Source organism: Macaca fascicularis, chromosome 13 (assembly GCF_037993035.2).
Source record: "Macaca fascicularis isolate 582-1 chromosome 13, T2T-MFA8v1.1".
Lineage (NCBI taxonomy): Eukaryota > Metazoa > Chordata > Mammalia > Primates > Cercopithecidae > Macaca > Macaca fascicularis.
This window is the reverse complement of record NC_088387.1, coordinates 53,189,049-53,208,187: the sequence shown is the minus strand read 5'-3', so window position 1 is coordinate 53,208,187 and position 19,139 is coordinate 53,189,049. Positions and strand designations below refer to the sequence as shown.

The window sequence follows — 19,139 nt, the reverse complement described above, 5'->3', positions numbered from 1 at the left end:
AATCACTGCCAAGGACGGTTTCCAGCACATTACAGGTATCAAAGAGATTTTTGTGAAATAGCCTGTCTGTGGCCTGTTAACTTTTCTCCAGCCCAGTGAAATTAACTAACTTAAAATGAGTCCGAAGCATTTCTTTTTTCCTGTCCTTATTAGTGATTGAACAACAGTTTGGTCCAGAGAGATATTTCTGACTTTTTTATGGAGAGGGAAGTGGGGCTTTCGGTTTCTGAAGCTAATTTGGAACAGCATGTGGGTAACTGAGCATTTAGCTATCCCCGAGGGCGGTCAGGGCTTAAGTCATTAAGGCTTAGACTGCTGAACAGAGCTACAAGGGGTATGTCTTGCTCCTATAATCAAAGTCTTCTTGATGACTGAAACTCAAGTGTGGGCAAAGAAATCCTTCAGACTCAGCGGCCCCAGGAAAAGCAGCCCTACTCAGGAATCCAAACATGAAAGTTAAACCTCAGTTTTGTAGTGTGGGCAGTTAGGTTAAGTGGGTAACTGTGATTAGAGGTGAGGATGGGCAAAGGAGAGGAAGAAAGAAAGACAGAGAAGCTTAGAGAGAAAGGGAGAGACACCAGCATACAGGGGTGAGGGAGAGGCAGATGGAAGAAGGAGGAGGAACAAGCGGAAGATGGTGTGGGTGGAAAAGAGGACCAATTGCATTGGGCCCTATGCTTAGAAGGGCTCCATGCTGAATCTGATGTTTTGTTGTGACCATCCTAAAATTCTTAATGATTTTTGAACAAGGGGCTCTACATTTTCATTTTGCACTGGGCTCTGCAAAGTACGTAGCTGACTGACATTCTGCCACCTTGTTTCCCAGGAACTAGGTCACCTTTGAGCCGTCCCGTGGCCTCATGACTTCCCCCTACCCCAACTGACCGCACCGTCAGTCCTGTCCACCTCCTACCTGGATTTCACATTCATCCACTTCTCTTATCTCCCTTTCAAGCCCAGATTCCACTATAAGCCTCTTAACCATTTCCCATCTTGCAGTTTTCATGGCCTTTAATTTCTTCTCTGTGAGCACCCCAGTGCTTGCGAGTGTCGATAGTTTTATTGATCAGAGCAGTCACCCTGGGGCCAAAGGGAATCATGCAAAGGCAGCCTCAGTGCTTCAGCTGAACATTCTCAACTCCTCCACTAAGTTAGTGGTTACCAAATGTGGCTGTCCTGGGGAGGTTTAAAAAATTCTCCAGACCCAGGTTCCACTCCAGAGACACTGATTTAAGTAACAAGGGCTGTGGTCTAGGTATTCGAACTTTTCTAAGATCACAAAGTTTGTGATCTGCTGCCATAAGTGTTGCTAAGACCCAGAGAAACAGCACAATGGCAACACATTCACAAAATGTTTGCAGTTGTGTTACTTTATTGTAGTGGTTTTGAGTTTTGCAAAATTTTCTTTTCTAAAAATATACATTAAGACATTATTTAATATTCCAGAGTTCAGCTTTGAGTAAAGTAACAGTCCATGAGGTAAAGTGATGTGTTAGGGGGTTACTGAAACCAAAAGTGAAAGCTTCTTGCTTATAATGTGAGTAGTGGGGAGGAGGCGCTAGTAATAGTTATTAATGCCGCTTGTCAACAGGCCCACGGAAAATAGAACAATACATCCTTTCTTTCCCAGCAATTCCAGCTGACATTTATTTCACCCGCTTTAAGCCTGAATTACCTATGGACTATCTTAGAAGGACTTGTTTTTGGAATGACATTGCAGACTCCAAAAATTGTGTACTGCTTCTGACTGTTTCAGTGTCTTTCACTTGTACACAGTGTCTCATTCCATCCTAAGAGGGGTTAAAGGATGCTCGTCCTCACGCTGAGCCAGGGAGGGTGCAAGACTTGCTAACTCAACCAGCCAATAGGGGGTGCTAGCCTAATCCCAGGAAGTCTTCTCACTCCCAACCCAAACCTATTGTTGGTCCACCAGCAACTTTGGATGGAAACCAGAGGAGAATAGGAAGCCCCAGGAAAAACTCAGGCATGTAAAAAAGGAACCAATTTTAAGGGTGGAAAGCTAAGGTGGAGATACATGGCATGTATAAATACAACTAAAGAGCCATGGACATTTGCCACATTTTAGAGGACAGTAAGACTCTTACTATCCTCCAGTTAGCAGTAGATTTCCTCCTTTTCTCACACCTGCCCTTGCCATTTTCCCTTTCTGTTCCAAACGACTTCAGAATGGCTTACAAGTACACCAAGCTAACATATGTATCAGGTTTATATTCAGTGTCTTTCCCTTTGTGTCCATGGATTGGCTTTAGTAAGCCCATAACCCTCTAGAAATTGTATGAAAAATTATATGCATATAGGCAGATTCTCAAAGGGGCCTGTAATCTCACAAAGATTAAAACCATTGCTTTATGTTTCCAAGTACAGAAAAGCTCCTTATTAAGTAATCCTGTAATAATTAGTCTTCCTGGTCTGGACCAATCCAAGAGCGACAACTAACCGGGAAATTCCTAGAATGGCCCGCTCGTCCTGGCCAGCCACAGGCCCGCATCCTGTTCATTGCGAGGTGTAAACTAACGCTGGGAGTGGCCACTAGATGGCGGCAAACTCAGCCAAGTTTGGGATGGGCTTCGTTTGGCGCTACCCACTGGCAAGCAGTGCAGGTTCCTGGCAGCCATTTCATTAGCTTCAAAATAACGCGACCATGAATAGTTGATTGAATTATAGACCCCACGTAAAATCCTTTTGGACCCCACTTATTGTGCTGGAGCAGGGATTTACTGTTCTTTGAATTCACTTGGTCTTTAAAGCGTAGAGGGCAGGCAGCAAAATTACCCTCCACGTCCTGACGTCTCTAAGGGAATAAAGTTTGGGACTGCTATAAATAAAGAAAACTTGTTAAAGTTCATGAAATCAGCTATGGAAATTGTGGAACATAAGTCATGGTTCCATTTGTTCTATAGAAGTGTAAAAAATGAAATCTGTTCTTCAAGATAGAAAAAAAAAGAGAGAAATATTATGAATTTCATTTAAAGGAGACACCTGCCATTTCTGTTTCCAAGTTCCCCTGGGGCCCACAGCCTTTTATTTGATAGTAGGCTTCCAGAGGAGCAGTGGCATTATTGGTACCTTACAGATAAATGTAATGGGCCTCTTTAGGGCTGTTTTCCCAACTCCACCTAAGGGCTCCTGACCCAATCTCCAAGGATGGCCACTGGCTTGAACTTTGGCTTGAACACTCCCTCTTGGACATAGCCAACTAGAGTAGAATGAACAGCTGCCTCAAGCTGTGTCTTTCTCATTTCCCCTCAGTCTGAGGTTCACAGAGAATAGGCATTTGTAAGTGAGTCCTGGAAATCAGAGGGTACTAAGAGGAAGGCCTTTGAACTCTGTTGAGAACTCAAAACCTGCAAAATCTGCCTTGATTTCTACTCTTCCTGTGCGATGAGTTCCAACCCCCCAAATTTCCCTAGATTTTGTGAAATAATATACTATGCTTTAAAAATTACAGACACATAAATATTATATACATAGTATAGATACAAAGAGAGAGAGAGATAGATAGATAGATACATACATACATATATACATACATAGATATCAGGGTTTCCCAACCTCATCACTATTTTGATCCAGATAATTCTTTATTGTTGGGGGCCATCCTATGCATTGTAGGGTAGTCCCTGGACTTTACCCAACTGATGACAGTATCAATCCTCCCAGACATGAAAACCAAAAATACCTCCAGACATAGCCAAATGTCCACTTGGGGTGGATGGGTGGGTGATAAAACCACCGCCCAGTTGAGAACTATTGGCTATCTATCTTTCTATTTATCTGTATCTAGATTAAACCAACTTGACTTGGTATCTGTTTCTTGCAACCACGATATTAACTAAGACAATGGGAAAATAAAGACCTAGAGAAATTATGTGAAATGCTCATATAGTAACACAGCAAGTTACTGTATGGCAGAATCAAGACTAGATCCCAGAGCTCCTGAACATGAGTGGACTTTCTGCTACTTTCCACAAGAGAACTCCTGTGCAGGCTCTTTAACCACACCAACTTGCCCAGCATCTTGCTTTCCTTTATATCAAAACCCAGTGCTACTTGAATTATGGAAGGAAAACACTACTGGCTACATTTTCTTATTTGTTCAGGACACCAAAATAAATAATGTGGGTGGGGATCATGGTAGGGCTTTCTTCACAGGAAGTTGAAGCAGTGTGGGCTTGTTGGCATCGCATGGCTTTCCCTAGCACCTGCGAAAAGAGCAAGCTAAATGAAGGGGTGCTATCAGTCCACTCTGAAATGTTACTCCCTGATCGCTGGGGTAGATTTAGCTTGATGTTGCTCTTGAATGTAGTCTTTCCCACATTCCCATGTTTTTTCAGGTTACTTACCTCAACAAGTCACTATAGAATAGTAAACATCACTTTATTTTTTTCATTCAGAACTTGCCTTATCTGTGGAAACATTTGAAGGTCAGGAGAAGGTGAGAATGTCAGCTCTGTGTAACAAATGTGCAACAAATATGAGCAAATGAAAACAATGTTTCTAAATTGTCATCCAGTAAAATGTATTCATTTTGATCTGCAATTAGATGGGTTTTGTTAAATACATACAGCCAGGTAACAACCACCACAATCAAGAGTTCCATCACTGTAAAAAATTTCCTCCTCCCATCTATTTCTAATCAGCCCTCTCACCCATTCCAAACCTTGGACAGCCACTCATCTGTTATTTCCATGCTTTTGCTTTTTTCGAAATGTCATATAAATGAAACTATAATGTGTGTTTTTTGAAACCTAGTTGCTTTTATTCAACATAATGCATTTGAGATTCATCCATATTATTACTTGTATAGATAGTTTTGTCCTTTTTATTTTTCAGTGGTATTCTATTGTATGAATGTATCTATTCATCACTTGAAAGATATTGGGATTGTCTCTAATTTTTAGACATTATGAATAAACTGCTGTAAATATTTGCTTATAAGTTTGTGTGAGCATAATGTTTTATCTCTTTTGGGTAAATATTGAGGAGTGCTACTGCTGGATCATAGGATAGGTATATATTTAACTTTATGAGAAGCTACCAAATTGTTTCCCAGAGGGGCTATGTCATTTTTTGTTCCTACTGGCCACTTACAGAAATTTCAGCTGTTTCTAATTCTCACTGATCCTTGATATTGTTAGTTTTTTAAAAATGTATGTTAATTATTCTAATATATTTGTAGTAGTATCTCATTGTGATTTCAATTTACATTTTCTTAATGACTAATGCTGTTTGGCATCATCTCACTTGGTAAAGTCTCAGATCAAATATTTTGCTCATTAAAAAATTTTCTTTTTTTCTTATTGTTGAGTTTTGTCCCTTTTCAGACACATGATCTGCAAATATTTTCTCCCAACCTATGGCTTGCTTTTCACTCTCTTAGGGCTTGCTTTTCATTATCTTAGTTTTAATTTTGATGAAATCAAATATCACATTTTTCTTTTATGGATTGTGCTTTTGGTGTCAAGAGTTGTTTTTGATAACCTCAATCCAGTATATTCTGTAAATATTGAATACATTTCATAAATATTACAGACTCTTTGAGTCTTTTGTTCAACTCCTGCCTGCAATGGTTTGCATGCGTTTTCTTTTATTTTTTCTCTCCAGCACTGCCCACAGGAACACACCCACACACTTAAGCATTATAAACACAGATTTCCTGTGTTACTCTGAACTCTCAACCCTCCTTTTCCAGGCCTCCTCCCAAAGATCATAAAAGCCACATTTTCCAAAATATCTTTTATCACTCAGAGAAAAGTGCTGGAAGATTGTAATGACCAGTGCTATTTTTATGGCAGAACACTCCAAAATAAAAAAAAAAAAAAGTATCATACTGGATTCTCTTTTTCAAAATTATGCAAGTTATTTCAAAATAGCATTCTGAAAACTCACCCCTCGCCAATCCATCAATTCCAGGTATAACATAATAAATGCTATGTATTAGTTGAATTTAATGTTAAAGTCAATTAGTTAGCTACATTTATCTATTTGTATTTTGAAACCTCTTTTCATATATTAAAAGGAACAGAAATTTTTGCATGCTTTTTCTTGAGTCTGAGTACAACTTCTACCTACCTCTCTTGGGTCTGATTTTAAGTAGGCTCGTTTCACAGTTGATACAATAAGAAAATGCCAAGAAAGAGGAGTGGGGGTAATGGTTGAGTTAAAAAGTTGAAAGAGGAAAAATTTGATTTCATTCTTGAGCACACAGAGCAACTCTCTTTCTTTAGTTTCTACAATTATACATTAAGATATTTACTATTTCTTTTCTTAATGTGCCCTAAACCAGCTTATTATAAAACATGTTATTTTATGTTTGATGAATCACTATTTGGTATATGCATTAAATTTAATGAAATTATACCCTTAAAACATAGCCCATAGAGAATTATGTGAAGATGGCTGAATCTGTCCCCCTACCTAGACAACAATTACTCTTTCCAAGTCTGTCTGATGTATCTATTTTGGAACCCTGGTGTCTAATCAAAACTGGCAGCTTCCAGAAGGAGGCTTGGACAGTGAGTTGTACTTAATTTCAGTGAGTTTCAGCTCTTAACACAATAGTGGCTACACATCATCTACCCCAGCCTTGTGGCAGGCTTTCCAGATGTGCATACATTCCAGTAGCAGCTTGTGCTCAACGTGCAGGAGCCAGAATGGGAAAAATGAACCCTGTCCTACAAATAACAGGGATCTATGTTGTGATCACTGATTCCTGCCTCTGATAACAGAGGTACAGACAAAGAAATGGCAACGCATGGTAACTTCCAGGGGATTTAAAGAGCATGTGCCTTTTCCCGTGTCTCCTTCATTTTTCTCCTTTTCCCTTTTTGGGAGCCAGACATTGAAGACTAAGACATTCAAAAGCAACCACATATATGGGGTAAGTTAGAAAGACATTGTACTTGCCCAGGGGAAGGTGCAGGCTCAGAAAAGACCTGAGAAGACTCCAAGTTTGCAGCTCGGGCTGATCCTTGGCAATCTACAACAATTACAACAAACAAACAAAATCCAGCAAATCCTTGAGGAAGGGAGACAATCTGATTTCCAGAGTTACCATATCATTAGATTCAGATATCCAGTTTTTAGCAAAAAAAATTATGAGGCGTAAAAATAAACCAAAAAGTATGGCCCTCTCAAGGGAAAAAAACAAAGACCAACAGAAACTGTTCCTGACAAAGACCTGGTGGCACATCTACTAGACAAACACTTTTTAAAAAATCTTAAAGATGCTTAAAAAACTGAAGGAAAATATGGAGAAAGTCAAGAAAATGATGTATGCATTAAATGAAAATATCAAAAAAGAGATAAAAAATATAAGAAAGAAACCAAAAAGAGAATATTTGAAGAAATAATGATGGAAAACTTCCCAAATTTGATGAAAGACATGAATATAAACATCCAAGAAGTTCAATGACAGCTGATGAACTCAAAGAGACCCACATCGAGACACATTATAATCAAACTATCAAAAGTCAAAGACAAAGAGGGAATTTTGAAAGCAGTGAAGGAAAGCTGATTTGTCTCATACAAAGGATTTTCAATAAGATTATGAGCAAATTTATCATCAGAAACTTTGAAGGCCAGAAGGTAGTGATCTGATATACTTAAAGTGCTGTTTTTTTGGCTGTCAACTAGAAATTTTATACCCAGAAAAAATATTCTCCAAAAGTGAGGGAGAAATTAAGACATTCTCAGATAAACAGAAGCTGAAGGAGTTTTTACCTGTCTTTGCAGTAAATGCTAAATGGAGTCCTTCCTGCAGGTTGATACACAAGGGCACTAAACAATAAATTGATGCCATATGAAGGAAAAAAAAACATCTCAGCAAAGGTAAATACATCTACAATTATAAAAGTCAGAATTACTATAATGATGGTATTTAACTCCACCTTTGGTTTTCTGCATGATTTAAGGGTCAAATCATTTTAAAAACAATTATTAGTCTAGAAGCTAGCATGATTGTCAGTCTGGTTTGTAATTTCACATTTTGCTTACTATACAATTGTGGAGACATGAAAAATTATTAGTGTATAAAGGTGTAATTTTGAGACATTTACAACTTAAAGGTGTGGGGTGCAGAGATGTTAAAGGAGCAGAGTATTTGTATGTTATTAAAGTTAAGTTTATATAAATTTAAAGTAGAATATCATCACTTTAGGATATTAAATGTAATCACAATTGTAAACAAAAGAAAATAGCTAAATAATATATATGTACACACACACGAAGGAAGAAAGTTAAACCTTTCACTACAAAAAAATCAACTAAGACAAAAGAAGATAGTAATGCAGGGAATGGAGGCCAAAAAAGCTGTAAGGTATGTAGAAAATAAATAGCAAATTACAGAAGTAAGTTGCTCTTTGTCAGTAATTACATTAAATGTAATTTAGACTAAGCTCACCATTAAAAAGACAAAGATTGGCAGAATGGATAAGAAAACAGCCCAACTATATGCTGTCTACAAGAGACTCACTTTAGATCCAAAGATACAAATAGATTGAAAGTGAAGATAGAAAAGGATATTTCATGCAAATAGTAACCAAAAGAGAATGAGTGACTATACTAATATCAAGCAAAATGAATTTTAAATTTTAAAAATGCTACAAGAAACAAAGAAAAACATTATACATTCATAGATTGCTCAGTACGGTGGGAAGATATAACAATAATAAACATTTACACATCTGATAACAGACCATACAAATATATAAAGCAAGCACTGATAAAATTGAAGGGAGAAATTGACAGTTCTATAATAATGTTGGAGACATCAATACTCCACTCCAATGATGAATAGAACAACCAGACAGAAGATAAGTGAAGAAATAGAGGACTTGAACAACACAATAAACCAACTAGATTTAAGAGACGTATACAGAACACTCCATCCAACAACAAAATACACATTCTTGTCAAGTGCACATGAATATTTTCTAGGATAGACCATATATTAGGACACAGTTTAAGTCTCAATAGATTTTAAAAGGTAGGTATCATACAGAGTATCTTCTCCAGCCACAATGGGATAAAGTTAGAAATTAATAAGAGAAGGAGAACTAGAAAATTCTCAAAATTGTGGAAGTTAAACAATACACTATTAAACAATAGATCAAGGAAGAAATCACAAGGATGGTTAGAAAATACTTAGAGGTGAATAAAAAAAAACACTACATGTCAAAACTATGGAAAACAGAGAAAGCAGGAATAAGAGGGAAATTGATAGATTTAAATACATTAAAAAGAAGAAAGATCCCAAATCAACAATGAACTTCATAATTTAAGAAACTAGAAAAAGACAGGAAAAACTAACCCAGAGCTAGCAGAAGGAAGGAAATAATAAAGATCAGAACAGAGATAAATGAAATGTAGAATATAAAAATAATAGAGAAAGTTAACAAAATCAAAACTTGCCTCTTCAAAAAAGTCAACAAAATTTACAAAGCTTTAGGTAGATAGATAATGAAAAAAAAAAGAAGATTCAAATTACTAAATTCAGAAATGAAAATGAGGGTATTGCCACCTATTCTACAGAAATAAAAAGAATTATAAAAGTACTATAAGCAATTGTACACCAACAAGTTTGATAACCTAGATTCAATGGAAAAATTCTTAGAAAGTCAAAACCTATCAAGCCTAAAGTAAAATAATAGTTTTCATTTAGAAAAGAATAAAATCTGAGTATACCTCTAACCATGGCAATTCAGTCAATAATAAAAAATCTCCTAATGAAGTAAAGACCTGATGTCTTCACCAGTGTGTTCTACCAAACATCTAAAGAAGAACTAATACCAGTCTCTTTGAAACTTCTCAAAAGAATTGAAACACACGGGAAACTTCCTAACTCATTCTACATTACCTTGATATTAAAGCCAGACAACAACATTTCTAAAGAAGAACTAACACCAGTCTCTTTGAAACTTTTCAAAATAATTGAAAAACAGGGGAAACTTCCTAACTCATTCTACATTACCGTGATATTAAAGCCAGACAATATTACAAGAAAACTGCAGACCAATATCCCTTATAACATTGATGCAAAAATCCTCCACAAAATGCTACAATAGAAAACTGACTGCAACTGCATGTTTAAAGATTATACATCAAGACCAAATGGGATTTATTCTTGGAATGCAAGGGTGATCCAACATAGAAAAATCAATCAATTTCATTAATACATCTCATTAACAGAATGAAGGGGAAAACATATGATCATCTCAAATGATAGTCATGTGTTTGACAAGATTCAACATTCTTTCATGATAAAAACGCTCACTAAACCAAGAATAGAAGGACTCTACCTCAATATAATAAAAGTCATATTTAAATAACCCACAGTGAACATCATACTCAATGTTGAAAGACTCGAAGCTTTTACTCTGAGATCAGGAACAGGGCAAGGATGACCACTTTTGCAACTTCTATGCAATGTAATACTTGAAGCCCTAGACAGAGCAACTAGGTAAGGGAGAGAAATAAAAAGCATCCACATTAGAAATGAAAAAGTACACTTACCTCTGTTTAGAGATAATATAATCTTATATGTAGAAAATCCTAAGGATTCGACCAAAAAGCTGTTAGAACTAATAAACCCAGCAAAGTAGCAGGATACAAAGTCAAAGCTCAAAAATCAGTTGCACTTCTATACACTAACAGTGATCAATCTGAAAAGAAAATTAAGAGAACAGTTTCATTTACAATACCAGGAATTAACTTAACCAGGAGGTGAAATACTTGCACTACAAAACTGCAAAAACTACAAAACATTTCTGAAAGAAATTAAAGAATAGAATAATGGGAAGACATCCCAGGCTCCCTAGGTTGGAAGACTTAATAGTATCCAAACCAACCTACAGATTTAATGCAATTCCTATCAAAACCCCAATGACTTTTTTTTGTAGAAATAGAAAAACTCATCCTAAAGTTCATATGGAATCTCAAGGAATCCTGAATAGCAAAAAAAATTTGAAAAAGAACATTGCTGGATAACTCACATTTCCTGATTTCAAAAATTATATGATTACTTATAAAACTTAGAGTAAACCAAAACAGTGTAGTAATGGCATAAAGACAGAAACAGATGAATGGAATAGAATAGAGTGTCTAGAAATAAACCCTCACATATATGTGTATAGTCAAATAATTTTCAACAAGGGTGCCAAGATAATTTAATGGGGAAAATATTATCTTTTCGAAAATGGTGCTAGGAAAACTGGATATCCACATGCAAAATAATAAAATTAGGCCTTTAACTCATACCATATACAAAAATTAACTCAAAGTGGACCCATGAACTAAATTCAAGACCCAAAACTGTAAAACTCTTAGAAGAAGACATAGGGCAAAAACTTCACAACATTGAATTTGGCAATTATTTCTTGGCTTCAACACCAAAGGCACAGGTAACAGAAGAAAAAATAGTCAAATTAGACTTCTGAAAATTTAAAAAATTATGTATCAAAAGATACTACAAACAGAGTAAAAAATCAACAGAGTAGGAGAAAATATTTGCAAATCATATATCTAACAAGGAATTAATATCCAGAATATATAAGGAGTTCCTAAACTCTACAAAAAAAAAAAAAAAAAAAAAAAAAACCTCACAAAAAAACTCAGTTAAAAAATGGGCAAAGGACTCGAATAGACCTTTCTCCAAAGAAGATATGCAAATGGACAATAAATGAAATAATGCTATCAATATTAGTAATCATTAGGGAAATGCAACCCAAACTACAGTGAGACAGCAACTCACACCCATTATGATGGCTGCTGTTAAAAAACTGAAAGATAACAAATGTTGGTAAGGATGTGGAGATATCGAAACGCTTTTGCACTGTTGGTGGAAATGTTAAACGTTACAGCTACTACGGAAAACAGTATAGCAGTTCCTCAAAAAATTAAAAATAGAATTACTACCTGATCCCACAATTCCACATCTAAATATATACTCAAAGAATTGAAAACAGAGTCTTGAAGAGATATTTGTACATCACGTTCATAGCAGCATCATCTGTAATAACTAAAACATGGAGGCAACCTAGGTGTCCATTGACAAATGAATTGACAAACAAAATGTCTATTGTATATACATTCAATAGAATATTATTCAGCCTTAAAAAGAAGGACATTCTGCAATATGCTATAACATGGATGAATCTTGAGGACATTATGCTAAGTGAAATAAGCTGCTTCAAAAAAGACAAATACTGTATAATTCCACTTATATGAGGTGCTTAGAGTAGACAAATTCTTACAGACAGAAAATAGAATGGTGGTTACCAGGGGATAGGGGAAGAAGGAAAAGGGAGTTAACTCTTTAATGGGTACAGAATTTCAGTTTTTCAAGATGAAAAGAGTTCTGAAAATGGATGGTGATGGTTGCGCAATAATGTGAATCTACTTGATACTACTGAACTATACACTTAAAAATAGTTAAGATAGTAAATTTTATGTGTGTTTTACTGCAATAACAATAATTGGGAAAAAATAAATCAAATCGCACAAGTTATAATTGGAGAAAAATAGCCCAAGTCAAATCTTACAACTCAGTTTTCACCTTCAAAAGATCTCGTGTGCTATTAGATGTGCTAAGCCAGAGGGATTTGGAATTGGGACTGCATCCCGGGGTCCTGGTGTTAGCCTGTTGAGTCACCCCCTCATGGTTCTTCTTCTTTTACCTCCTGTTTGTGCATCTCTGGTCCCTGCTTCTTTACCCTCTGCACAAAAGCTTAGTTGATTCTTCAGTGACTATTGGCTAAAAACAAACAGAAAAAGCAAAAAGAAACAAAAGTGGTATTCTTCTAGTTCTTCCATAAGAACTGTGAAGGAGTGGCCAGCCAAAAAGAAGTGTCAAGCAGAGGCTAGTGTGTGGGCCAAGAAAGCCCAGGTCAGACAGAAACACTACAGTTGCTCACAGATACATACAAAATAAGTCCTGACATTTTTGTGAGGACCTTGGGTGATAAAAGGGAAACCCCCTAAAGCATTTTTCAGGCAGCTGATAATGTTTGACAGCTTTGAAGAGGAAACAGAACTGCCAGATGTCAGTGGCTGAATCACGGGGAAAATACTGCATTCTGCAAAGCCTTACTCAAGTACCATGAAGTGTAGCCCAAAGTTGATAGAAATGCTGGTAAATAATACAATTTTATGAAAAAGTAAAATCTCGATACTTTTTCACGAGTCACTAGCTGTAACCAAGACAGTGATGTTGGTTGTTTTGTATTTTTTCATCTTTCATGAATTTTAGAATGCTTTCTTTATCAAACTCTAAAACATCTTTAACAAAATTGCAAAGTGTCACAGCAGTGAAAATTTTCATAAACTTCACAGCTCCTAATTATATGGCACAGTAGAAGCATCAGAAATGTTCTGCTGTGTCATTTTCTGTTTCTTTGAAGATTCTCCTTTGTATTTCATCATTTTTCCATATACAGTTAAAACACCAAGCAAATATTTGGCCTGAATCCTAAAAATGTTTAATTCTTCTAATTTTCTGTAGTTGAATTTTCAGCAGTATAGAGCATTCCTTCAATTCTCCCCTCCCCTTTTTTTGGTTTGAAATACTCTTTAACACCTAAGAATGTGATCTTTTGTTCTTTATAGCTAACATTTAATATAAACTAATGTTGAATTTATCAAAAGCAAGTTCATAATCTTTGAAAACATACAACTTTTTAAATTATTGATGGGCTGAACCATTTATTAGTTTTTTAAATATTGAGGTATTCTTGCATTCCTGGAATATTCTAGACATTTGAGTGGCAAAACAGGCAAAAATCTCTAATTGGCATGTTTCTGGCATGTTTCACTGCATAAAAGGTGTAGAAAATTATTCTCATTTTTTCTATGCAGAGACTGTTCTACTTGTCACTGTTTCCATGGTGGTTTTTTTTTGTGTGTATGGCAGTTATATATATTATTTAGTTTCTAATCTTTCTTTTAAAAACTTTATTGAGGTATAATTTATATGCCATAAAATTCCTTCATTGTAAGTGTATGATTCAATGATTTTCAGTAAATTTATAAAGTTGTGTGATCATTATCACAATCCAGTTTTAGGACATTTTTATTACCCCAAAATGTTCTCTCCAGCTGTTTTGCAATCAATCCCTGCTCTCACCTTCAGTCCTGGCAACCACTGACTCTATAGAATTGCCTTTTCTGGATATTTCTTGTGCGTGGACTCATATAATTTGTTGTCTGTTGCATTTGGGTTCTTTCACTTAGCTGAATGTTTTCGAGGTTCATTGTGCGGCATGAATCAGTCTTTTGCTCCTTGGTGTTGCTGAGTAGTATTGCTTTATTTGGCTTTCCCACATTTTGTTTATCCAGTTACCTGTTGATGGCTTCCGGATTGTTTTCAGTTTTGACCATTATCTATAATACTGCTAGAAACATTCACATACAAAAACTGTTATGGACATGTGCCTTCACATCCCCTGAATAGATTCCCAGCAGTGGAACTGCTGGGTGCTATGGCAAGCTTATGTGTAATTTTTAAGATGCATCTAGTTAAGGGGTTAAAAAAGCTCCCCTCTCTGTTGAAGGAAAAGTTCATTTTCTTCTTGTTTTTCTTCTTGTGTAGCTCCAGGTTAGTTGGAAAGGCACCCTCTGTTCTCACTGATATTGTGACCTGGTTGAGGAGCCAACAGGACAGAGCTGTTACTTTTTGTCTGGCCTGACTTTGGGCACCCAGGGTAAACTGGAAATAACATGCCCCAGCCAGGTCTCTGTGTACACTTGGAAGTAGCTCTCAGGTCTCCCTCTGTTCCCTGCTTCCATGCTGCTGCTGTTCCTCTCCAGGCGTTGTTAGTGCAGGTTTTTCTTGGGCCCCTTCCGCAGCCTCTGGGGCAGGCTGTTCCATATGCATTGAGTTGTGGGACAACAGCTGTCTTCAGTTTAGCCTTGCCTATTCTACATCTTGCAGAAATCCCTCTTCCCCCCAAATGACATGCAGATAGCATCCTTCTTTACTTTTACTTTCATTTTAGATTTCTCCTTATTATTACTGAACTAGTCCCTTTGTCATTTTAATGGAAATTTGGAAATGGAAGCTCTTGCCATGAGGTCACCTAGAATTCTAGGTGGTCATTCCTTCCTAAGTTCCCTTGCAGACCACCCTCAGGCTCCCTCCGGTTTCTACTGCCCTTTCTCCCTCTCTGCCAGTAAGTGTTGGGGTAATAGCTGACTTTACAGGAGATACTATCCATACTGGCTGCCTCAGTAAGTTCCTCGGTTCTTCCCATTCATCAGCTGATAAAGTGACAGTGCAGGGGGATGGAGGCGGATCTGTCTGGGAGGGAATGTGTATGTGAGTGGTGTAACATCTGTGCAGTGTCATTCTGCTGTGCTCTGAGGAGTAACAGGTCTGAAATGCAGACCTTGGAAAATGGACAAGTTGAAGTTTAGAGCAATAGTTGACGTGTAAAAAAAAAAAAAAAACAAGGCTAGTGAATTTATTTTTAAGCCTAATAGAATCTTGAAAAAAGCCATTTATTATATCAACATTCCAAACATCAACAGAGCAAATATAATGAACCCCCATGGAGAACCACTACTGAAATGCAACACAAGATTTTGTCACATTGTTTTATCTATCCTTTTCTTTTTCTTTTATTCCCTTTTATGCTAAGATATTTTAAAACGAATCCTAGACACATTTTCCCCATGCTTAAGTATGCATCCTTAAAAATTATGGAAATTTTATTTTCTAACCACATTGTCCTGATCACGCCTAACAAAACTAATCAATAATTCGTTGATATCATCTATCCTCTATCCATGATCAAATTGTCTCCATTTTTAATGGAATCTTTTTATCAGGTTGTAGAATAGGAGAAACACATTATGGCTTGTTTTCTGGGCCCACCCCACTGCTAGTATTGTTCATTGATCACTTTAACTCTCAGTAGAGTTAAAGTTTAAAATCACTGTTCCCTAAGAGCTGTAGAGGCCCCAGAAACTGACTGGAGTGACTCCTGTTAGGATGTAAGGGCTTGTGGCCTCCTCGAGGGCCAGTGCTTGATGGTAGTTGCCAGTACTTCAGCATTGTCCTGGAAGGGTCCTTCCTGTGAATAACTCAGGCCGTGTAATTCATCCATGCTTATGCAATACAAATATTTCAAGCATCCTAACGCACTTATTTATTTATGAATGCTAGTGACCAGTGAACCAAAACCTCTTACCTAAAATAAATGACTAGCTTTGACAATGGAGGGGTCCGTACTTCGATTGCTATTCCTAATTTAACACACCAGCAGGGTGCTGGGCAGAGCTTACTGCACTAATTATCCTGCAATCTTACCTGATGAGAATTGTTCTTCCTTTACACTCATGCCTGGGAAAGCAGGTAGCTTGCATATGCAGTTAAGCAGCTACAGTGTCACCCCAGAGAAATCTGCCCTCTGATTGCCAAATCTCCACTTTGCCTTGTGCTGAGGAAGAGGCAGCTCTGGGGCAGTGTTCAGTAGGAAACGTTCATGATTCCGCAAGCTTCTTGTTTTTACACGTGGCTTCCTGTTATGCAGAGATAGGCAGAGAGGGCCGGGTAAGGTGTTGCAACTGATGGAGACACGCAGACCCACAAGAGGCAACTGCACTCTAAATTCCTAAGAAACATGAAAGCCACAAAACATGAACACTGGAGGGGTGGCCCTGGAGAGGCATCCTAGGTCAAACAAATTTGCTGGAGTGCAGAAAAACCTTGCAATATTTGTTCCTGGCTCAGGTTTCCAGAGCTGCTGATGAGAAAGAAGAAACAGAAAGCCAGTACTCCTCTCTCTGTCCCTTTCTCTCACTCTCTGTCATTCTCTTTCCTCTCTCCCTCTCTCTTTCTTTCTCTCTCTCTCGTTCTCACTCCCTGTCATTCTCTCTCCCTCTCTCTTTCTCTCTCTCTCACACACACAAAGATAATGTAACTCTCTCTGTCTCATATTGCTACCAAGACAGCATTTTTTACCTCTTCCTGCAGAAGACATAGCTATTGGTGCCAAGCCACTTTCCAAAGCAGAGTTTTTTCCTTTAGGTTGACATAGTCACTTGTCAAACAATAAAGGGCATTTCTAGAATCCATAGAACATGGGAAAATTAAATCTGCCCCATTCCAGAGTATTGAGGCAGGCATTTAGGGAATGACTTTTAGATATTTCTATGAATTAGGTTATACAAATTTGTCTCAAGGGTGAGTGCCCTGGGAATACCCATGTGATTTAATTTCAGGGTACAGAGAGAAGGCTCCTTTGCTGTTATCAGTCTCACATTAAGATGCCTTTTGAAGGGGCAGTGCTTTTCATACTAAAGTTAACAATGAAACTCAAAAGAATGATGGGCGCTTTTCGATGGGGGGCCGTTGGCTTTGAAGACAGAAAAGGGATACAGAAAATGAGCCTGAAGTTTCTGAAGTCAAACATCCTAATTTCCTTCTGGACGGAAACTGAGGGCCACCATCCCACAGTCTGACAACAGGATAGGTGGGGGGTCTGCATGTATGTGTGTGTGAATGTGGTAGGGGCTTTGCATGTGTGTATGTGTGCAGGGTGTTGGCAGGAACGTATGAATCTGTTTATCATTTTCAGGTGGTAGTGATGCCAGGTCTGCTGTTTCAGAGAGCTCCCCAGCAGGCTCCCTCCTCAGCTGTGGTGTGGGCCTGACTGCCAGCCCACAGTAGCTTAGCTCAGTCTCTCTCCCTCCCATGCTTCGGCCACACCGGGCCTTGCTCAGAATCCCTAGGTCTCTTCACATGAGCTTGAGTAGCAGCTGGTAGGATTACCTAATATGTCCATTTTCCTGTTGGAGTGTCAGCACAGCCTCAGTGGTGGGCTTGAGGTTTCAGTACCATTTATCTGTCACTGTTTTTTCAAGGCCTACTGAGCCTTGCAGAGCATACACTGGCGGAAATAGCACAAAATTGTGCACAATCTACAGGCAAAATGGGTGGGGCTGAGGCAGCTGCTTCACATGATAGGTTAGGAACAGTGGCTTTGTTCCCAGTTCAGTGAAGGGTGGCATGGTCTCTCCTGTCCACTTCACTTTGGGTTCTTTAACCCTGTGAATCACTAGACATGGATTCCATCTCCAATGTGGATGCCTCTCTTTACCACAAGAATACATGCTCCTTTCTGGGCTGTGGCTTAGGTATGGATCTCGGGCTTTGAAATCAGATTTCTAGTTGTTAACTGGAGCAGATCATTTCACCTCTGCGAGCTTTGGTTCCTTGTCTGAAAAATGAGGGTGAAAATATGGTGCTTACCCTAAAGAGCATGAGCATTAAATGACACAGCTGTATAAAGTGCTTGCACTGTGACTGGCTCATGGTAAGTACTCAACACATAAGTAACTATTGACATTCATTATTGTTAGATCAGGGATTATATCTTCCATCAGCTACTCTGCTCAAGTAAGTACAGTGAATATATCCAGAAATCCCACCAATAGGTAAATTGGCCAATATTTCTTGCAAATACAAAATGCCTGCATGGTGGCTCACATTTCGTTCTAAAACATTTATTTTATTAACTCAGCAAATATTTATCAAGATGCTTCAATTGCCAGATGCTTTTCTAGGAGGTGTGGAGTTTTACTAAAAATCCCGAGGAAAACAGTACCCTTTTCTGTCTTGCATCTCGGTTTATCCCCATAGCCTCAAGTTAGAAATGCTTCCCTCTGTGCTAGTTTCCTCTATGCCATCTTTTCTTTGGTTTCTGAACATCTGTGCATATAACTTTTCTGGTCTGAGATCTTCATGTCACTCAAATCTCCTGGCTTTCACTTGCACCTCTTTTCTCCCCCTAATCTCTTTCTTAATTCATAAGCCTTACTTATCAAAACCAAAACTCTTGGGAAGCTTGAAGCTCTCAGTCCCCGCTCACACTTTATCATGTCCAGACCTGGGCTCACCCGACTGTTCAAACTGGCCTTGTTCTCTGATTTCCTTCCTTGCTTCCATGAATGGGTCTCCTAGATCCATCAGGGCCGTGTCTGATTAATGTCATATCCTCAGGACCCGAAATGGTTCTGGTGCATGTCAAGTCCTCAATCTTGAATGAATGAATGGGGAAAGCTGCCTTACCTGAGCCACTCAAACCCCAAACCTCACAAATATCTTTGTCTCCTGCTCCTCC

General features: G+C 37.9%; 1 protein-coding gene across 5 annotated transcripts in view; it reads left to right on the top strand.

The window, feature by feature from the left end:
* ARHGAP25 (Rho GTPase activating protein 25) overlaps nt 1-19,139 on the top strand; it is a 90,699-nt gene that overhangs the window by 13,724 nt on the left and 57,836 nt on the right. Inside the window, exon 2 of one of the 5 annotated variants that reach the window (XM_065527007.1) lies at nt 4,416-4,456. The exons of the other annotated variants lie outside the window; for them this stretch is intronic. The gene's annotated coding sequence lies outside the window, so the exon portion shown is untranslated. The remainder of the gene's footprint in view (nt 1-4,415; nt 4,457-19,139) is intronic. 5 annotated transcript variants of the gene reach the window in all.